Consider the following 16583-nt stretch of genomic DNA (forward strand, 5'->3'; position numbering starts at 1 on the left):
ATGGTTTTCTCCTGCTCTCTACAAATTTGACTGAGAGACTCTGTTACAATCTTCCTTCTACCTAAAATCTTATTCTTAGCTACAACCTTAGAACAAACTCCCCACACAATCTTTGTATTTTTATTTAACAAAAATAAAATAAATATATTTATATGAATTCAGGACCTGATTTAATAATTGAAAAATTGTTTATAAGTTTGAACCAAAGTCACAGCCAATGCATTTAAAGTTTTGTTGGGTAATCTTTTCTCGTATGTTATTGATAGGAGTGTTTGGGTATTTATACATGTTACAGATGTTATTACAGCTCATGATAGTATCCCACTATTTTGTCTTGACTCCGCTCCTCTAGTAATGACATTCTTTACAAACTACAAGTTTGCTAGGCACATGTCTACGGAGCACGCGGTCCTTTCTATTCCTGGGACTGACATTTTAGGTGAGCTCCGTACCTATTGAACACGTGTTTAGAAGGCCTGCGGAGCATGCAGCCCCTTTTTGTGAGCTCCCTAGGTCCCTGCGAGCTGGATCTATGGCCTTACATTGCGAGCTAAGTCTGTGAGCTCGCTTTGCAAGCAAGGCCTGCGAGCTCGCCTTGCTGTCCTCTCGTGGCTTGCTTTGCACTTTATCTTCTGGTGGGACCTATCTAGGTCATGGGTTGAAGACCAGGATCCCTAGTAGGGCTCGGGTCGGTAAGTACTAATGTATAACAGTCTATTCCCCCTTTAGCAGGCCTAATGGGTGCTACAAAGTGGTGCGCCTTAGGTCTATCATGTCAAGTTTTAATGCAACTTCCTGATTCAAAAGTTATATTCCATTCCTTTAGACCTATCTAATTTCTTGTACATTAGTACATTTAGTGGCGTGTTAGGACATTTTAGTAGTATTTTTATCATTTGTATTAAGAGTTTAAACTGTGTTTACATGTTAAATACTTTTAATTGCGTGTGAAAGGGTTGTGTTTGGTGGTTTGACAAGTGCAGAATATGGAGAAAGAAATAAATGAGTGAAGGTTTACCGGGGCAAAATGTTGGACAGTTTGCCACATTGTATGCCGTAGTAATTCAGGAAGATGACCAAGTCAACACTCAATGCATACCAGTCTTAGCCCAACTCTGCTTGTACTAGAAAAATTTGCCTAAAGAAGAGGAGAGGATATCGTGGGTTGTTGGAGCTATCCTAGGAAGAAATTTTTATAAAAAGCTAAAGGAGGAAACCCTAAAAGGTGAGGAGATCCGGAGGCAACAATAGAGGGTAGCGGTTGAGTAGAGACGGAAAAAAGAAGCTGAAGGCAGTCCTCTCAGCCACCACATGACACTGTGTTGTTGGATTGTGGATTGGTTTGGTGACAACCATATTCCTAAGTTCTTCCATTATTTATTAATCCGTTCACCTTTGAATTGAATTGATAAAAGCGATGTTGGATGTTTTTTTGAACTTGAATTTTAATCGCCAACCCATGAAATTAAATCTCATAGGTTTGAGATTATATGATGAAACTTTTATTTTCTTTAATGGTTGAAACATATATTTGATTTAATCCACTGTTTCATTCAATTGCTTTTATTTCCTAATTTTATGCGTACATTCCCTAGACATAGATGAGTTTGCAGTATGCCCATAAACTAAATCTAATTATGAAAAAGTTGGATTAGTTGGATTGAAATTGAATGATACAAGTGGGTATTCGATTGAATACCTACAGTAGACTCTAGACATAGAGAAGCGTTTGTATAGAATGAAGACAAAATAGTGCAGGGTGCCGTGCTAAGACCTATAGACAGAGACCAGGTAACTTGAGATCTTGTTTTCGAAAGAAACAGGTCACTTTAGGTCTCTTCTAAGCAGTAGGTTAAGTATGATTTTGCTGAGGCATTATTGAAAGTAAGGGCAAATTCTTAGTAATCCCAACCTTCCAATCAACATCGTAGACCTTCTATCCTTTATTGTAGTATCTTTGCCATAACACTTTTACTTATTTATTTATTCGTTTGCATTTTATTCACCTAATTATTCTTGTAATTTCCAGTGCATTTTTACTCTTTCTTTGTCTTAACATTTTCCAATATTAGTCAGTATACATTTTGTACTTATCCTTATTATTTTAATTTACCACTGTGTACTTAATTCGGTTTTGCCATAATATTAATCATTATCATTACTTGACCATTGCTATACCTAATCCGATCCCTGTGGAGACGATCTCACTTATCACTTTATTACTTGCTTCGACGTGTATACTTGCACAATTCACATAGCATATTCACATGCAACAAGTTTTTGGCGCCGTTGCCGGGGATCGAAAATTTGGTGTAATTTGGTTTGGTTATTTTAATTAATTTGATTAGTTTATTTAACTTAGTTTAATTTAATTTCTATAGGTTTGCCATCAGTGCATGAGAAGAGGCATTCATGCTAATAAAAAATATCTTTTTGACCCAGAGATTGAAAGAACTTTACGAAGAAGGCAAAAAGAACTGCGAAAATTGGCTAGGAACAGGAATGATCCTAGCCTCAATGATAATTCGAATGGTCAAGATGTTAATCCTCCTATTCGTAGGGTGATACTTGGTCTGAATGATAATTTGAATGGTCAAGGTGCCAATCCTCATGTTCGTGGGGTGATAGATCGAGATAGACCAATTCGAGAACATGTTGTGCCAATTTTTGATGACCTGAATCCAGGGATAATCAGACCACAAATACAGGCTCAACAGTTTGAGCTGAAACTAGAAATGTTTCAGATGTTACAGACAGTAGAATAATTTGGTGGACTGTGTTGGAATGCCATCACCCCTACGGAGTAGCGGAAAAATATAACATCCGGTGATCCTAACCATGGATCCATTTGTAAGGAACGAATCGAGGTGAAAAAGGGTTTCGAAATTACCGAATGGTGATTCTGAGTAGACAGCGATACCTCGACAATGAGTAATCTGATCTACTATCTAACCAAGTCGTAATCTTTGATGACTCCGACCTCTATGTAATCCACCCAGTTGACTATGAACGGAAAGAATCCCCAAACAGTTTTGGAGAAGACTTTGCTTTGACGACTGCTAGACTCACCAAGCAAAGAAAAACGAGATTTTATATCTTATTGTTTTTTTAGGGTTTCTCAAAATTAAATAAATATAATAATGTTTAAAAAACCAAAAATTATAATTACATTAATTATAATAAAGATTTCGGTAAACTATATTTATTTATATACGAACCAAAATCATATTCTCATTATGTGTACAACAACCTTGTACATATAGTGTGTTCAATATTTGATTACCCAATTAAATTAATTCTATAATTAATTTAATTCATGCGACAACCAAACACAATACCAATTATGTTTTATTCTGTTCATTTCAACTATAAGATGTGACCCTGTAGGTTCTTGTAACATTAGCAGTAATGTTAGAATGATTCCAATGTTACAAACAATGAGTGGCACCTAGCAATGCATCATTGCTACCTAAGTCACAAGAAATCATGATTCGACATAACCTTTTTATGATTAATCTTTTCATGCACTAATCCTTAAGTCTTTTATCTCTGGATTGAACACAAGTCATGGAATAGTCACACTTGTATAGTCCATTCCATGTTCCTTGATATCTTAAGTAGACTATGATATACAAATAAGTATGACATCTCATATCAGCTTATTTGAGCATGGCCATGCATTTCTAGTCTCACTCAATCAAGTGGCCTAAGATATTACTCCCATTATGTAGGAGGGACTTATCCTATATTGATCAACCATATCCCTCTACATAGATTGTGGTATATCCAACATCAGCCTTTATAGAACAACAAATTACGGTGTACGTTTGACTGTATCAAAATATACAACTCACGATGTTGGGATTATGATGATCTCAAGTCTGAGGATCATATACATATTAATCACTATGAGTAATGTCATGACAATTACATAATAATCCAAGAAACATACTTATAACGGGTCAGTCCAATATGTTGTTCACTAGCACACATATTCATGCATCGATTCTGTCACTCCATATCAATGACAACTCTTTATCATTAATCAACTACATGTTAGTCTTAATGTGTTATCATTGTCCTATCCAACAATAATACTTGACTAAGGACCTTTTAAGAATAATCATATTATTCTCAAGACATTATTATAAAACAGTTTATTTATACACACAGAAAAGAAACTGAAATAATAATGGTAACGCCTTATATTAATAAACATGATAAATCAAGTATGTTATTACAACCATCTCATGATTGATCTTTGGGCATACTCTAACAGACTGCCCACTAAAGATCCAAGACTGCATGTACAACTTTTTCTAGAGGTTTGTGACTCGTTTAGACAATTGGGTATTCCTAAAGACACTCTACGACTTAAACTTTTTCCATATACTTTAAGATATCGTACGAGAAAGCATGGTTGAATGCTTTAAATTCGAGACCGCAAGGAGCATTACCAAGTGATACCGAGAATTTGAGATCCAAGGGAAAGATTAGTGCATGGCCATCACTCTTAGAAGCGGAACTTAGCTTGATGACATTGCTCAAGATGCCACGGCAGAAGAGGATGATTCGAAAAACAACCGGGTAAAGATCTTAGAGTCATCTGAAAAACATACTGAACCTAAAAATGATAAGCAACAAAATACTGTGACAGAATCAGAACATGTTGTCAATAAGAATGTGACAACAAAACAATATCAGCAACCTGAATTACGATCACATTTACATTTTCCTCAGCTATTTCATAATTCCAAGTAGGATATTCAATTTAAAAGAGTTTTGGAGGTTTTGAAGCAACTCTATATCAACATACCACTAGTTGAGGCTTTGGAGCAAATGCCCAACTACGTGAAATTTATGAAAGATATATTGTTAAAGAAGTGCAGATTGAGAGAATTTGAGACTGTCGCTCTCACTGAAGGGTGCACAACAATGTTGACGAATAAATTACCTCTGAAGTTGAAGGACCCAGGGAGTTTCACTATCCCATATTTAATTGGAAATCATTATGTTGGTAAGGCGTTATGTGATCTAAGAGTAAGTATAAATCTAATGTCTATGTCTATTTTCAGGAAGCTAGGAATTAGAAAAGTAAGACGTACTACGGTTACGTTGCAATTGGCTGACTAATCCTACGCGCATCCAGAAGGTAAAATTGAAGATGTGTTGGTAAGAATAGATAAATTTATCTTTCCTGTGAATTTTCTTATTTTAGAATGTGAAGCTGACCAATAAGTGTCAATTATTTTTAGAAGACCTTTTCTTGCTAATGGTAAGACTTTAATTGATGTACAGAAAGGTGAATTGACCATGAGGGTAAATGATTAGCAGGTTACCTTCAATATGTTTACTACTTTGATATGTGCTGATGTTAATGATGAATGCCACGCCATTGGGTTGATAGAAACAATAGTGGAGGAATTCACCAGATATTGCCACATCAATTTTAGTAGTGACGAAGAGTCAATTGAGTAGAGTGATACAGTAAGTTTTGAGGAATTTAGTGAATTTATGAAAGCCAAGCAGATAGTAGATAGATCAGGGAAGAGGTTTAAACCCTTGGATTTATCAAATTGACCTTTCAATCCTCCTAAACCTTTTATAGAGGAACCTCCTATACTGGAGTTAAAACCTTTGCCGCAGCATTTGAAGTATGCATATTTGGGCAAAAATAGTACTTTGTCGGTAGTAATTTCTGTGGAGCTGACACCCGAGCAATAGGCAAGGTTGTTAGAAGTTTTTTGGCAATTTAGGAAGGCATTGTGATGGACCCTGGCTGATATAAAGGGAATTAGCCCTGCATTCTGCATGCAGAAGATTTTTTTAAAGGATTGTCCTAGCAATTTCATTGAACAGCAGAGAAGACTGAATCCGATCATGAAAGAAATTGTTAAGAAAAATATTATTAAGTGGCTTGACGCTGACATCATTTACCCAATTTCAGACAGCTCATGGGTGAGTCCTGTGCAATGTGTACCTAAGAAAGGAGGTGTCATAGTGGTAAGTAATGACAACAATGAGCTTATACCAACTCACACTGTCACGGGATGAAGAGTATGTGTAGATTACCGCAAGCTTAACAAGGCAACTAGTAAGGACCATTTTCCCTTACCATTCATTAATCAAATGTTGGATAGATTAGCTAAGAAATTTTTTTACTATTTTTTGGATGATTATTCAAGATATAATTAGATTGTCATAGCCCTCAATAACCAAGAGAAAACAATTTTCACATGTCCATATAGTACTTTGGCATTCAGACGAATGTCATTCAAGTTATGTAATGCCCCAACAACTTTTCAATGTTGTATGATGACCATATTCTCTAACATAGTGGAAAATTTTCTTAAAGTCTTCATGGATGATTTTTTGTGTGTTTAGAATGATTTTAAACATTGTTTGAAAATCTAGAATTAGTTTTATGCCATTGTGAAGAAACAAATCTTATTTTAAATTAGGAGAAATGTCATTTCGTGGTTCGTGAAAGAAATTTCCTGGGGCATAAGATATCATAGAGAGGAATTGAAGTAGACAAAGCAAGAATTGAAGTGATAGAAAAATTACCACCTCCCACCAGTGTCAAGGGCATTAAAAGTTTTTTAGGTCGTGTAGGTTTTTATAGAAGATTCATTAAGGATTTTTCAAAGATATCTAAACCCTTGTGCACTTTGTTGGAGCAAAATAAACCTTTTAATTTTGATAAACATTGTTTGGTAGCCTTTAAAGAGTTAAAGAAAAAACTTATAGCAGCACAAATTGTAGTAGCTTCGAAATGGGCATTGCCTTTTGAACCCATGTGTGACGCTAGCAATTATGCTGTGAGAGCCATGTTGGGGAAAATAAAAGACAAAATGCTATGGGAAATATACTATGCTAGCAGAACTTTATCGGAAGCACAACTAAACTACATCACCATGAAAAATGAGTTATTGGCCGTGGTGTTCGCGTTCGATAATTTTCGTTCTTATCTAGTTGGTATAAAGGTCATAGTCTACACAGATCAATCTATTATTAAGCATCTAATAAATAAGAAAGATGCTAAGCCGAGGTTGATTAGGTGGATATTGTTGTTGTAGAAGTTTGACTTGAAAGTTATAGATCGGAAAGGGATTGAGAATCAAGTGGTTGATCACTTCTCGAGGTTAGAATATGGAAGTGAAGGTGATCATGATACAATTATTAAAGAAGAATTTCCAGAAGAGCAGCTGTTAGTTGCCATGGTATTACCTTGGTATGCTGACATAGTGAACTATTTAGTGAGTGGTGTGTTGCCACCCAATCTCAATAGTCAGAAAAGAAGAAAATTTCTTCATAATGCCAAGCACTATTATTGGGATGAATCTTTCTTATTTAAACATTGTGCTGATCAAATAATTAGGAAATGTATTCTTGATGACGAAGTACATAGCATTCTACAACATTTTCATTTAGCTCCATACGGAGGACATTTAGGAGGGATGAGGACTGTTGCCAAAGTACTTCAGTCAAGATTTTATTGGCTAAGTTTATTCAAGGATGATCATGAATTCTATCAGTCATGCGACCATTGTCAGAGAACATGAAATTTATCTAGGAGACACGAAATGCCATTGCAAAGTATATTGGAGATTGAGTTGTTTAATGTATGGGGAATAGACTTTATGAGTCCATTTTCACCGTCAGTGGGCAAGATGTACATACTATTAGCAGGGGACTATGTCTCTAAGTGGGTCGAGGTTGTTATCCTTCCTACTAATGATGTAAGGTCAGTAATGAAGTTTTTATACAATAATATTTTTACAAGAGTTAGTATACCTAGAGCCATTATTAGTGATGAGAGGTCTCATTTTGATTGTAAGTTGGTAGCTAACGCTTTGCAACGATATGGGGTGAAATATAAGATTGCTATAGCATATCACCCCAAAATAAATGGACAAGTTGAAATTTTGAATAAAGAAATTAAGAAAACTTTAAAAAAAGTGGTGAATCCTACTAATAAGGATTAGTTTACCAGATTAGATGAAGCTTTGTGGGCGTATCGCATAGCGTATAAAACGCCATTGGGGATGTAACCTTTTAAGCTTGTCTATGGCAAGCCATGTCACCTTTCTGTTGAACTTAAGCACAAAGCATTTTGGGCTATTAAGAAGCTGAACATGGATTGGGTTGCTGCTAGCCATAAAAGGTTGTTAGAATTGAATGAAATAGAAGAGTTCCAAGCACAAGCATATGTGAATGCTAAGTTGTACAAGGAAAATGCCAAGTGTTGGCACGATAAAAGAATCATGCCGCAACAATTTGAATCAGGACAACAGGTGTTGTTATTTAACTCAAGGCTCAAATTGTTTCCTGGTAAATTAAAGTCTTGCTGGTCAGGTCCTTTTGAAGTAGCCTAAGTGTATCCTCATGGAGTTGTTAATACCAAAGATTTGAAAATGGGGGCCACATTTAGAGTTAATGGGCAATGCTTAAAACACTATTAGGGTGCCCATGAGGATTGAGACAAGCACTCCATTGATCTCTGAGATGTTTGATCTAACAAATTCTTTTATCTATTTTTTCTTTAATTGCTTTACTTTTATTTTTAATACTTATTTAATACTATTTCCATTTCTATTTTTATTTTTGAATTGTTTTTTTTCAGAGACAAAATAAAGAATGTGAACTGAGCAGGTGCGATAGTAAGTGAAGTTTGCCGAAGTATTGTGACAAATTGAGAAATGGGTAACGTGAGGATGACCGATCAGATAAGACCAAAGGGAGAGATTTTTTTTTTGTTAGCTGGGCCAATTTTTATTACTTGACGAGCCCATGGAAGAGCAGTTAAACTTTTTGTTTATGATTAGGGCACTTCACATTCTCCCCCAAAATCCTCTTAATTTTCTTTTTTCTTCCTCCACGTTACACAACTTCCTTAGCACATTTCACTTTTGCTGAACTGTTATCACTATCTCTCTTATTTTTCTCCCCTCAACTACTCACGTCTATTAAGTTTCCCTTAACGTTTTCTTTTTTATTACTTTTTCTCTTCAATCTCTCTTGCCTTTTCTTCCACTACGTTCTCTAAGATTTCTTCCAGTTTTCTATAATTGCTTGCGTCAAAATTGGCTCCAAAACTACTGAATTATCAAGGGCTGGTGCTATTCAGGCAAAGATATTTTTTAACAGTATCACAACCATGAGATACAATAGCAACATTGCGAAACGCTTTTTTTGTTTTGAGCTAGGGTTCTTATTTAAAGATAAGCCATATATGAGATATGATGAATCTGTGTCCTCCATAGTAGAAAAACATGGGTGGAATATTTTTTGTTTGCACCTCAAGGATGTTTTAGAAAATATTGCTTGAGAATTTTATGCCCATGTCAACTTTCTAGATTCCTCTTTTATCTACATAAGAGGTATTTCCGTTCCTTTTGATGAAGATCATATTAATGCACAGTTTGGTGTTGTAGGTATATAGGACGAACACATGCCGTTTGCTGAAAGTATTACTATTGAAGGTTTAGCCCAGGTATTGGAGGATTTATGTATCGAAGTGTAACACCCCAAACCCGGTCTAAATGTTATGACCGAATCTGGCGATGTCACATTGTAACACCCCTTACTTGTATTCGACGCCGGAATAGGGTACGAGGCATTACTAGAAGACATACATTTGCATACGTATTAAACTTAGTTACAAAATTTCATCCGAATTAAAAATTTTAAATTATTAACGTTCTTTTATAATTCTTTACAACATATCCTCGAAATATTATATTCATAACAAATAGGGAAACGTTAAGGAAACCCGATATTTACACATGTAATTCAAAGCTTCATTTCTATTTCATTCAATTCACAATTTCTCATGTTCACAATTCAAATCAATTTCTCAATCCAATATATATATTTCAATCATCTAAGAATATAATTAAAGTTACACGAACTTACCAGGCTAAATTGCAGAAATATCAAAATTCAGGGACATTTTAGTAATTTTCTTTTTTCCTCGAATTTCTACTCAATCTTGATATAAATTAATATTTCATTCAATTTATTAATTTAAATAATAAGACAATTAATTTCATGCAATTTGGTCACTTTTTGACATTTTTACAAATTTACCCTTAAAATATTACTTTTATTCAATTTAGTCCCTGAACCTAAAACATGCAAATTAGCCATTTTTAATGAAAACTCATGCTAGTTGAATAATCATATATTTTCCTCCTCCTCCTCTCCATTCCACATCCTTAATGTATATAACATGCTTATATGTAACATTATCTATAATTTCACTATTTATTTATTTGTTCATTCAAAGTTGTCCACTTGAGTCATAGTCACAAAATTATTTATATCTTGAGCTAAAGAACTCCGAATGAAGGTCCGTAAATTTTATATAAAACTAGACTCATATATATTTTTACCATAAAATTTTCAGAATTTTTGGTTTAGCCAATAAGTACAGTTTATTCTTTAAATTCATCCCTATTCTGCTATCTGATAGTTTTGACCCTTCTTCACTAAAAATTAATTATCTCCTCGTACAAGATTCAGATAATGTTCTCGTCTATTTCTATTGAAAATAGACTCATTAAATATTTTAAACATATAAATTTAAGCCCCTAATCATTTTTATCCAATTTGTTTATGATTTTTCAAATTCAGAATAGGGGAACCCAAAATCATTCTGACATTATCTCACAAAATTTATTATAACTCATGATTTACAATTCCATTGCTTACACCATTTCTTCTATGAGAAACTAGACTAAATAAGCTTTAATTCCATTTTTTTCATCTTCTAATTAAATTTTCATGATTTATGGTGATTTTTTAAAATTAGACTACTGCTACTGAACAAAGCTATTTTAGTGCAAAATGTTGATTACTAGGTGTATAACTCCCTTATTCCCTTTCTCTATAATATTTTCCATCGCTTTCACTTATTTTTCTTCACTAATATATCAAGAACATAAGACCTTATGTAAGAAAACTCTACTATAACATTATTTCCATGCTTTTTCAATAATATCAAACTTAAAAATATATTGAAATCTTGATGTTCCTACCTTGTGCTATTGATTTCAATCTTTAACTTGATTTTCTCTCTCCTCCAGCTTCTATTTCTTGAATCTAACTTGATATTCTAGCTCCCCATTTTCTCCTTGCTGTTTTCTCTCTTGGAAGCTATGGAAATTCTTTTGATTTCTAAGTGAAAATGGTAAATTTTTGGTGGAAGGACCAAATTGTAAAGAAAGTAAAACTTTCTTTCTTTTCCTCTCTTCTCACGTTGGTTGCATGGAAGAAGATGAAGATTCTTCATCTTTCCTTCCATATATATACTAAATAGAATAATAATAAAATAATAAAATATCATTTAAAAATTAAATTAAAATATTAATAAACTAATATTTATTTAATTAATCTAAAATATCACCAACATCATCATTGCCTTCTAGATTTCTCTCTCTTCTAATTGACCATTTTGCCCTTCATAATCTTTAAAAATTCCATCATTGAGTCATCATTTAATTTGATACAATTGTGATTTAATCCTTCAAAATTCTTCATCTTTTCAATTTGGTCCAACTTCATCCATTTTCCTTAGTTTCTAGATTATTCCACCCTTAAAATATTTACACTATTGGTCCTTCAAATTTTTCGTATTTACACTTTAACCACTCAAATTTTGAGTATTTACTCTTGGGAAACAAAACTTTTCTCACTTTTGCGATTTAATCATTTCTTGAATTAATAAGTCATAATATAATTCCCAATGTTGCCATAACTCAAAATTTCCCTTTTTGTCACTTTATTTTCTTATTTTACTATCAAGGATACCTACTTTCTTACTGTAGTAATTTTCGGGATATTACACGAAGGAACATGATGGACTATTTCCAGTCAGGAGTGTTATATTGTTAAAAGGGATTTGTTGAAGCCTATTGGGAAAATTTGGTATCATTTCCTGAGGAGTCGACTTATGTTGTCTACACACAATACAACTGTTTCGAAAGAAATAATGCTTTTGCTGCACTCCATTATAAAAGGGAGAAAGATTAATGTTGGGAGAATCATTTTTCAAGAAGTACATTGGTGTGCTGAGAAGAATACTGGTAGTTTGAACTTTCCCTTACTTATTACTACTCTATGTCGAACTGTCTGAGTCCCTCTCAATGTGGAGAAAGATATCACCCTTAACAAGGGTGGGCTAACCAGAACCATCTTTTCCAAGATCTAAGGCATTGATGTTGTCAGGGCAACTTATCATAGCCATGCCAACACTTCTTTTGCTGCGCATACTTTCACAATAGCACCTCCAGTTTCTTGTAGCTCCCTTGAACAGCAAATAGTGTATTCCTTGAAGCAGTTAGAGCAGAGGATGTCCCTTTTTGAAACCCAACAGTTTCACTTGCTGATAAGATGACACAGGCTCAATAGCAGCAAGCTGAATATTGGGCTTATGCGAGGAGTAGAGATTTGGCTCTAAGGAAATCCCTGTAAAAGAATTTTACAAAGCCAATGCTAGAATTTTACCTTGCTCCCGTTTGCTGGTGCTGCCAAGGAGCGAACTCAAGTTGCTGCTGAAGCATCCACTCAACCTGCTGTTAGGGCACCTACACAAATTTTTGCGGAATATCTCGAAAAGATGACATCCCTAAATGTTGAGAAGGAGGAAGAAAGAGAAAAGGATGATATTGCCACCACCAAAGGGAAATACCCTGTTCCACCTTCGTCACCAGCTCCCGTATTTACATAGGACCGTGACATTGATTGCTTGATCGATGAACTCACAGAAATTGAAAAGGAAAGGGAAGAGATGAACACTAAAAAGAGGAAATGACGGTACAAAGTTAATGCTCGAAAATCCACTCGTCGGGCAGAATGAAGAATCTACATGCTAGTCCAAGCCAACTAAGTTTTTTTTTCTTTCTTTATGCATATTGCATTTCATACTTTTGCTATGGCATTTGCTGTAAAAATTTCTCTTTTGATTTTTCTCTTATATATCTGATTATGCATTGAGGACAATGCATCCCTTAGGTTTGGGGGTGTGTTGTGCATTTAGGTTGTATGTTATATTTAGTATGTATGATCATTTTAGTATAGTCATTTTAGTTTAGTTGAATCTATTTTGCCATGACAATGTAACTATTACGTATTGTTTGCCTATGAGGAGTACAATCTGTACTTATGATGTTCCTTGATGAGCTAAGATTCTTCAATACACCTAGAACATGTGACAGTGGATTAGGTGAATTTAGCCTAGGATTGGTTGCTTGAAAATTAATTTCTAAAAATGAAATGTCTTATACTTAGTTTTTTTGGGTTGTAGTGAGTCTCTTCCAATGAACTTAGGGACTTTTGAAGCCAATATTCAGTGATTTTACCTTGGCATAATTAAATAAAGGACAGTAGGCACTCCAATTCTTAGAATTGCCGAGTAAGTTAGCACTAGTTTATTTTCTCGATCATGTTCATTAGAAAGGTGAGTTTGAGTAAGAGTGGGTAATAGAAAGTAAATAAATTAGGGGCACTCCAGTAAATAAATTAGGGGCACTTCGCTGCAGTAATAGACTGAGTAGCTAAGGAGATAGTTGTTTACTCCATCCATCTTCTAAGTCAAAAGCTTTAACTTCAAGAGTGATTTCTGTTTAAATTGTGACATGATTGAGTACTAGGTAATTCGATGTATGATCAATTGTTATTATCAAGTCAAAGAATTTTGCGACATGCTAAATCCCCTAATATACAAATATTTAATTAAAAACACACAAATGTAAATGGTTTATACAAGTATGATTAGAGCAAGAGTGACTTGAGTGTAGATAACAAATGAACTGAGTAAGTTAGGAGATATTTTGCTATGGCCAGAACATACATGGAACTTAGAAAATCTTATTTTTAGGGAGTAATTTTCTGCACTACCTTTGTTAAATCAAACCTTTGAAAAACTTGAACAGGTTTTTAACAAGAGAAGATGGCTGAGAACTGATGTATATATTGGTCTTCGAATAGATTGATAGTACAAGATGGGTATATATATTGGCAATATATATTGCTGCTTACATGCATTTATGCATATTTTGCTTGAGGATAAGCAATAACTCAGGTTTGGGAGTGTGATAACTCTTGAAAAGAGTTATATTTCATTCTTTTAGACAGAGCTAATTGCTTGTACTTAGGTACATTTAGTGGCATGTTAGGACATTTTAGTAGTATTTTTATCATTTGCATTAGGAGCTTAAACTGTGTTTACATGTTAGATACTTTTAATTGCGTGTGCAAGGGTTGTGCTTGGTGGTTTAATAGGTGTAGGATGTGAAGAAAGAAATAAAGGAGTGAAGGTTTTCTGGGGAAAAAGTTTAGATAGTTTGCCACCTTGTAAGCCATGGCAATTCAGCAAGATAAACAAGTTAACACTCAACGCATACCAGTTTCAGCCTAACTCTACTTGTACCAAAAAAATCTACCTAAAACAGAGGAGAGGATATGGTGAGCTGTTGGAGCTATCCTAGGAAGAAATGCTTATAAAAAGCCAAAGGAGGAAACCCTAAAGGTTGTGGAGATTTAGAGGCAATAATAAAGGGTAGCAGCTGAGTAGAGACAGAAAGAGTAAGCTAAAGGTAGTCCCTCTCGGCCATTACATGATATTGTGCTGCTGGATTGTGGATTGGTTTGGCGACATCCATCTTACTTAGTTCTTCCAATTTTTCTTAATCTATTCTCTCTTGAATTGAATTGATCAAAGAGATGTTAGGTGTTCTTTTGAACTTGAATTTTAATCACCAACCCATGAATTAAATCTCATAGGGTTGGGATTACATAATGAAACTTTTATTTTCTTTAATGGTTGAAGCATATATTTTATTTAATCTACTTTTTCATTCAATTTCTTTTATTTCCTAATTTTATGTGTACATTCCCTAGACATAGATGAGAATGCAGAATGCTCATAAACTAAATCTAATTCTAAAAAGGTTGGATTAGTTGAACTAAAATTGAATGATACAAGTGGGTATTCGACCAAATACCTGCAACAGGCTCTAAACATAAAGAAGCTTTTGTATAGAATGAAGACAAAATAGTGTAAGTTGCCGTGCTAAGGCCTATAGACACATGCTAGGTAACTTGAGATCTTGCTCTCAAAAGAAGTAGGTCACTTTAGGTCTCTATTGAGCAATAGGTTAAGTATGATTTTGCTGAGGCATTATCGAAAGTAAGGGCAAATTCTTAGTAATCCCAACCTTCCAATCAACATCGTACACCTTCTATCCTTTGCCGTAGTATCTTTACCATAACATTCTTGCTTATTTATTTATTTGCTCACATTTTATTCATGTAATTATTCTCATAGTTGCCATTGCATTTTTACTCTTGATTTGCCTTAACATTTTCCAATAGTAGTCAGTATACATTTTGTACTTATCCTTATTAATTTAATTTACCACTGCATACTTAACTCGTTTTTGCCATAAAATTAATCATTATTATAACTTAATCTTCCAGTGGGACCTATCTGGGTCATGGGTTTGAGACCCGGATCCCTAGTAGGGCTCGGGTCAATAAACAATAAATTTTTTTCTAATTTTTCATTTTTTTAAATTCAACCAATCATGTTTGTTCATTTATAGAAAAATAAAAATGAAAATAAACGGAGTTTTAATCTCTCCCTTGATGTTTTGTTTTTCCTGTGTTAAATATGACTCCTATTTCAGTCAAATTTGAGAAATAATCTTCTAGTTAAACTCTATTTATTTATTTCAATTAAACTTTGATTAGTCTAGATTATTTTATTATTATTTGACCCATAAATTTAGCTATAAATAGGCTTTTTTATAACTTTAGAAAATACACTCATTAGAGATTAGAACTCACAACACATTTAGAGAATTTTTTGTTTACGTTTTGATGGTTCTTTGTTTTCGAGTTTTTTAGGGTTTAACTTTTATCTCCATCTTTTGTACTCTTCATTCTTTTTCCATTATAGTATAATTATCTTTACCTGTGGTTTTTTATCATCTTTGGAAGGGTTTTTCCACGTTAAATTTGTGTATTCAATTTCTCAATTTCTTTCGCTATCTTTACTTGTTTGTTGCTTAATTGGGGTTGATCCTCAACAAGTGGTATTAGAGCAAGTTCAATTTTCGTAGATCAGCCCGTTCAGAGATGGCAACAATAAGGTTTGACATTGAGAAGTTTGATGGTGTCACAAATTTCAATCTATGACAAGTTCGGATGATAACAATTCTAGTTCAAACCGACCTGAAAAAGGTTGTTATTAGGAAAAAGTCTGAGAATCTAAATCAAACAAAATGGGAAGAGCTTGATGAAAAGGTCTTGTCTGGAATCCAGTTGTGCCTCGCGAATACTGTATTGCAGGTGGTATTGATGGAAAACACCTCATCCGCCTTTTAGAAAATGTTAGAAACTCTTTATTCAACTAAGTCTTTGTCTAACCGTTTAGTGTTGAAACAACGTTTATTTATGTTTCGCATGAACGAAGGTGAGCTTCTTAGAGATCACATTAGTCAATTCATTACTCTTTTAATTTATTTAAAGAACGTTGAGGCTGAGATTGACAATGAAGATCAGGCTATGCTATTATT

Source organism: Gossypium hirsutum, chromosome D03 (genome assembly GCF_007990345.1).
Source record: "Gossypium hirsutum isolate 1008001.06 chromosome D03, Gossypium_hirsutum_v2.1, whole genome shotgun sequence".
Lineage (NCBI taxonomy): Eukaryota > Viridiplantae > Streptophyta > Magnoliopsida > Malvales > Malvaceae > Gossypium > Gossypium hirsutum.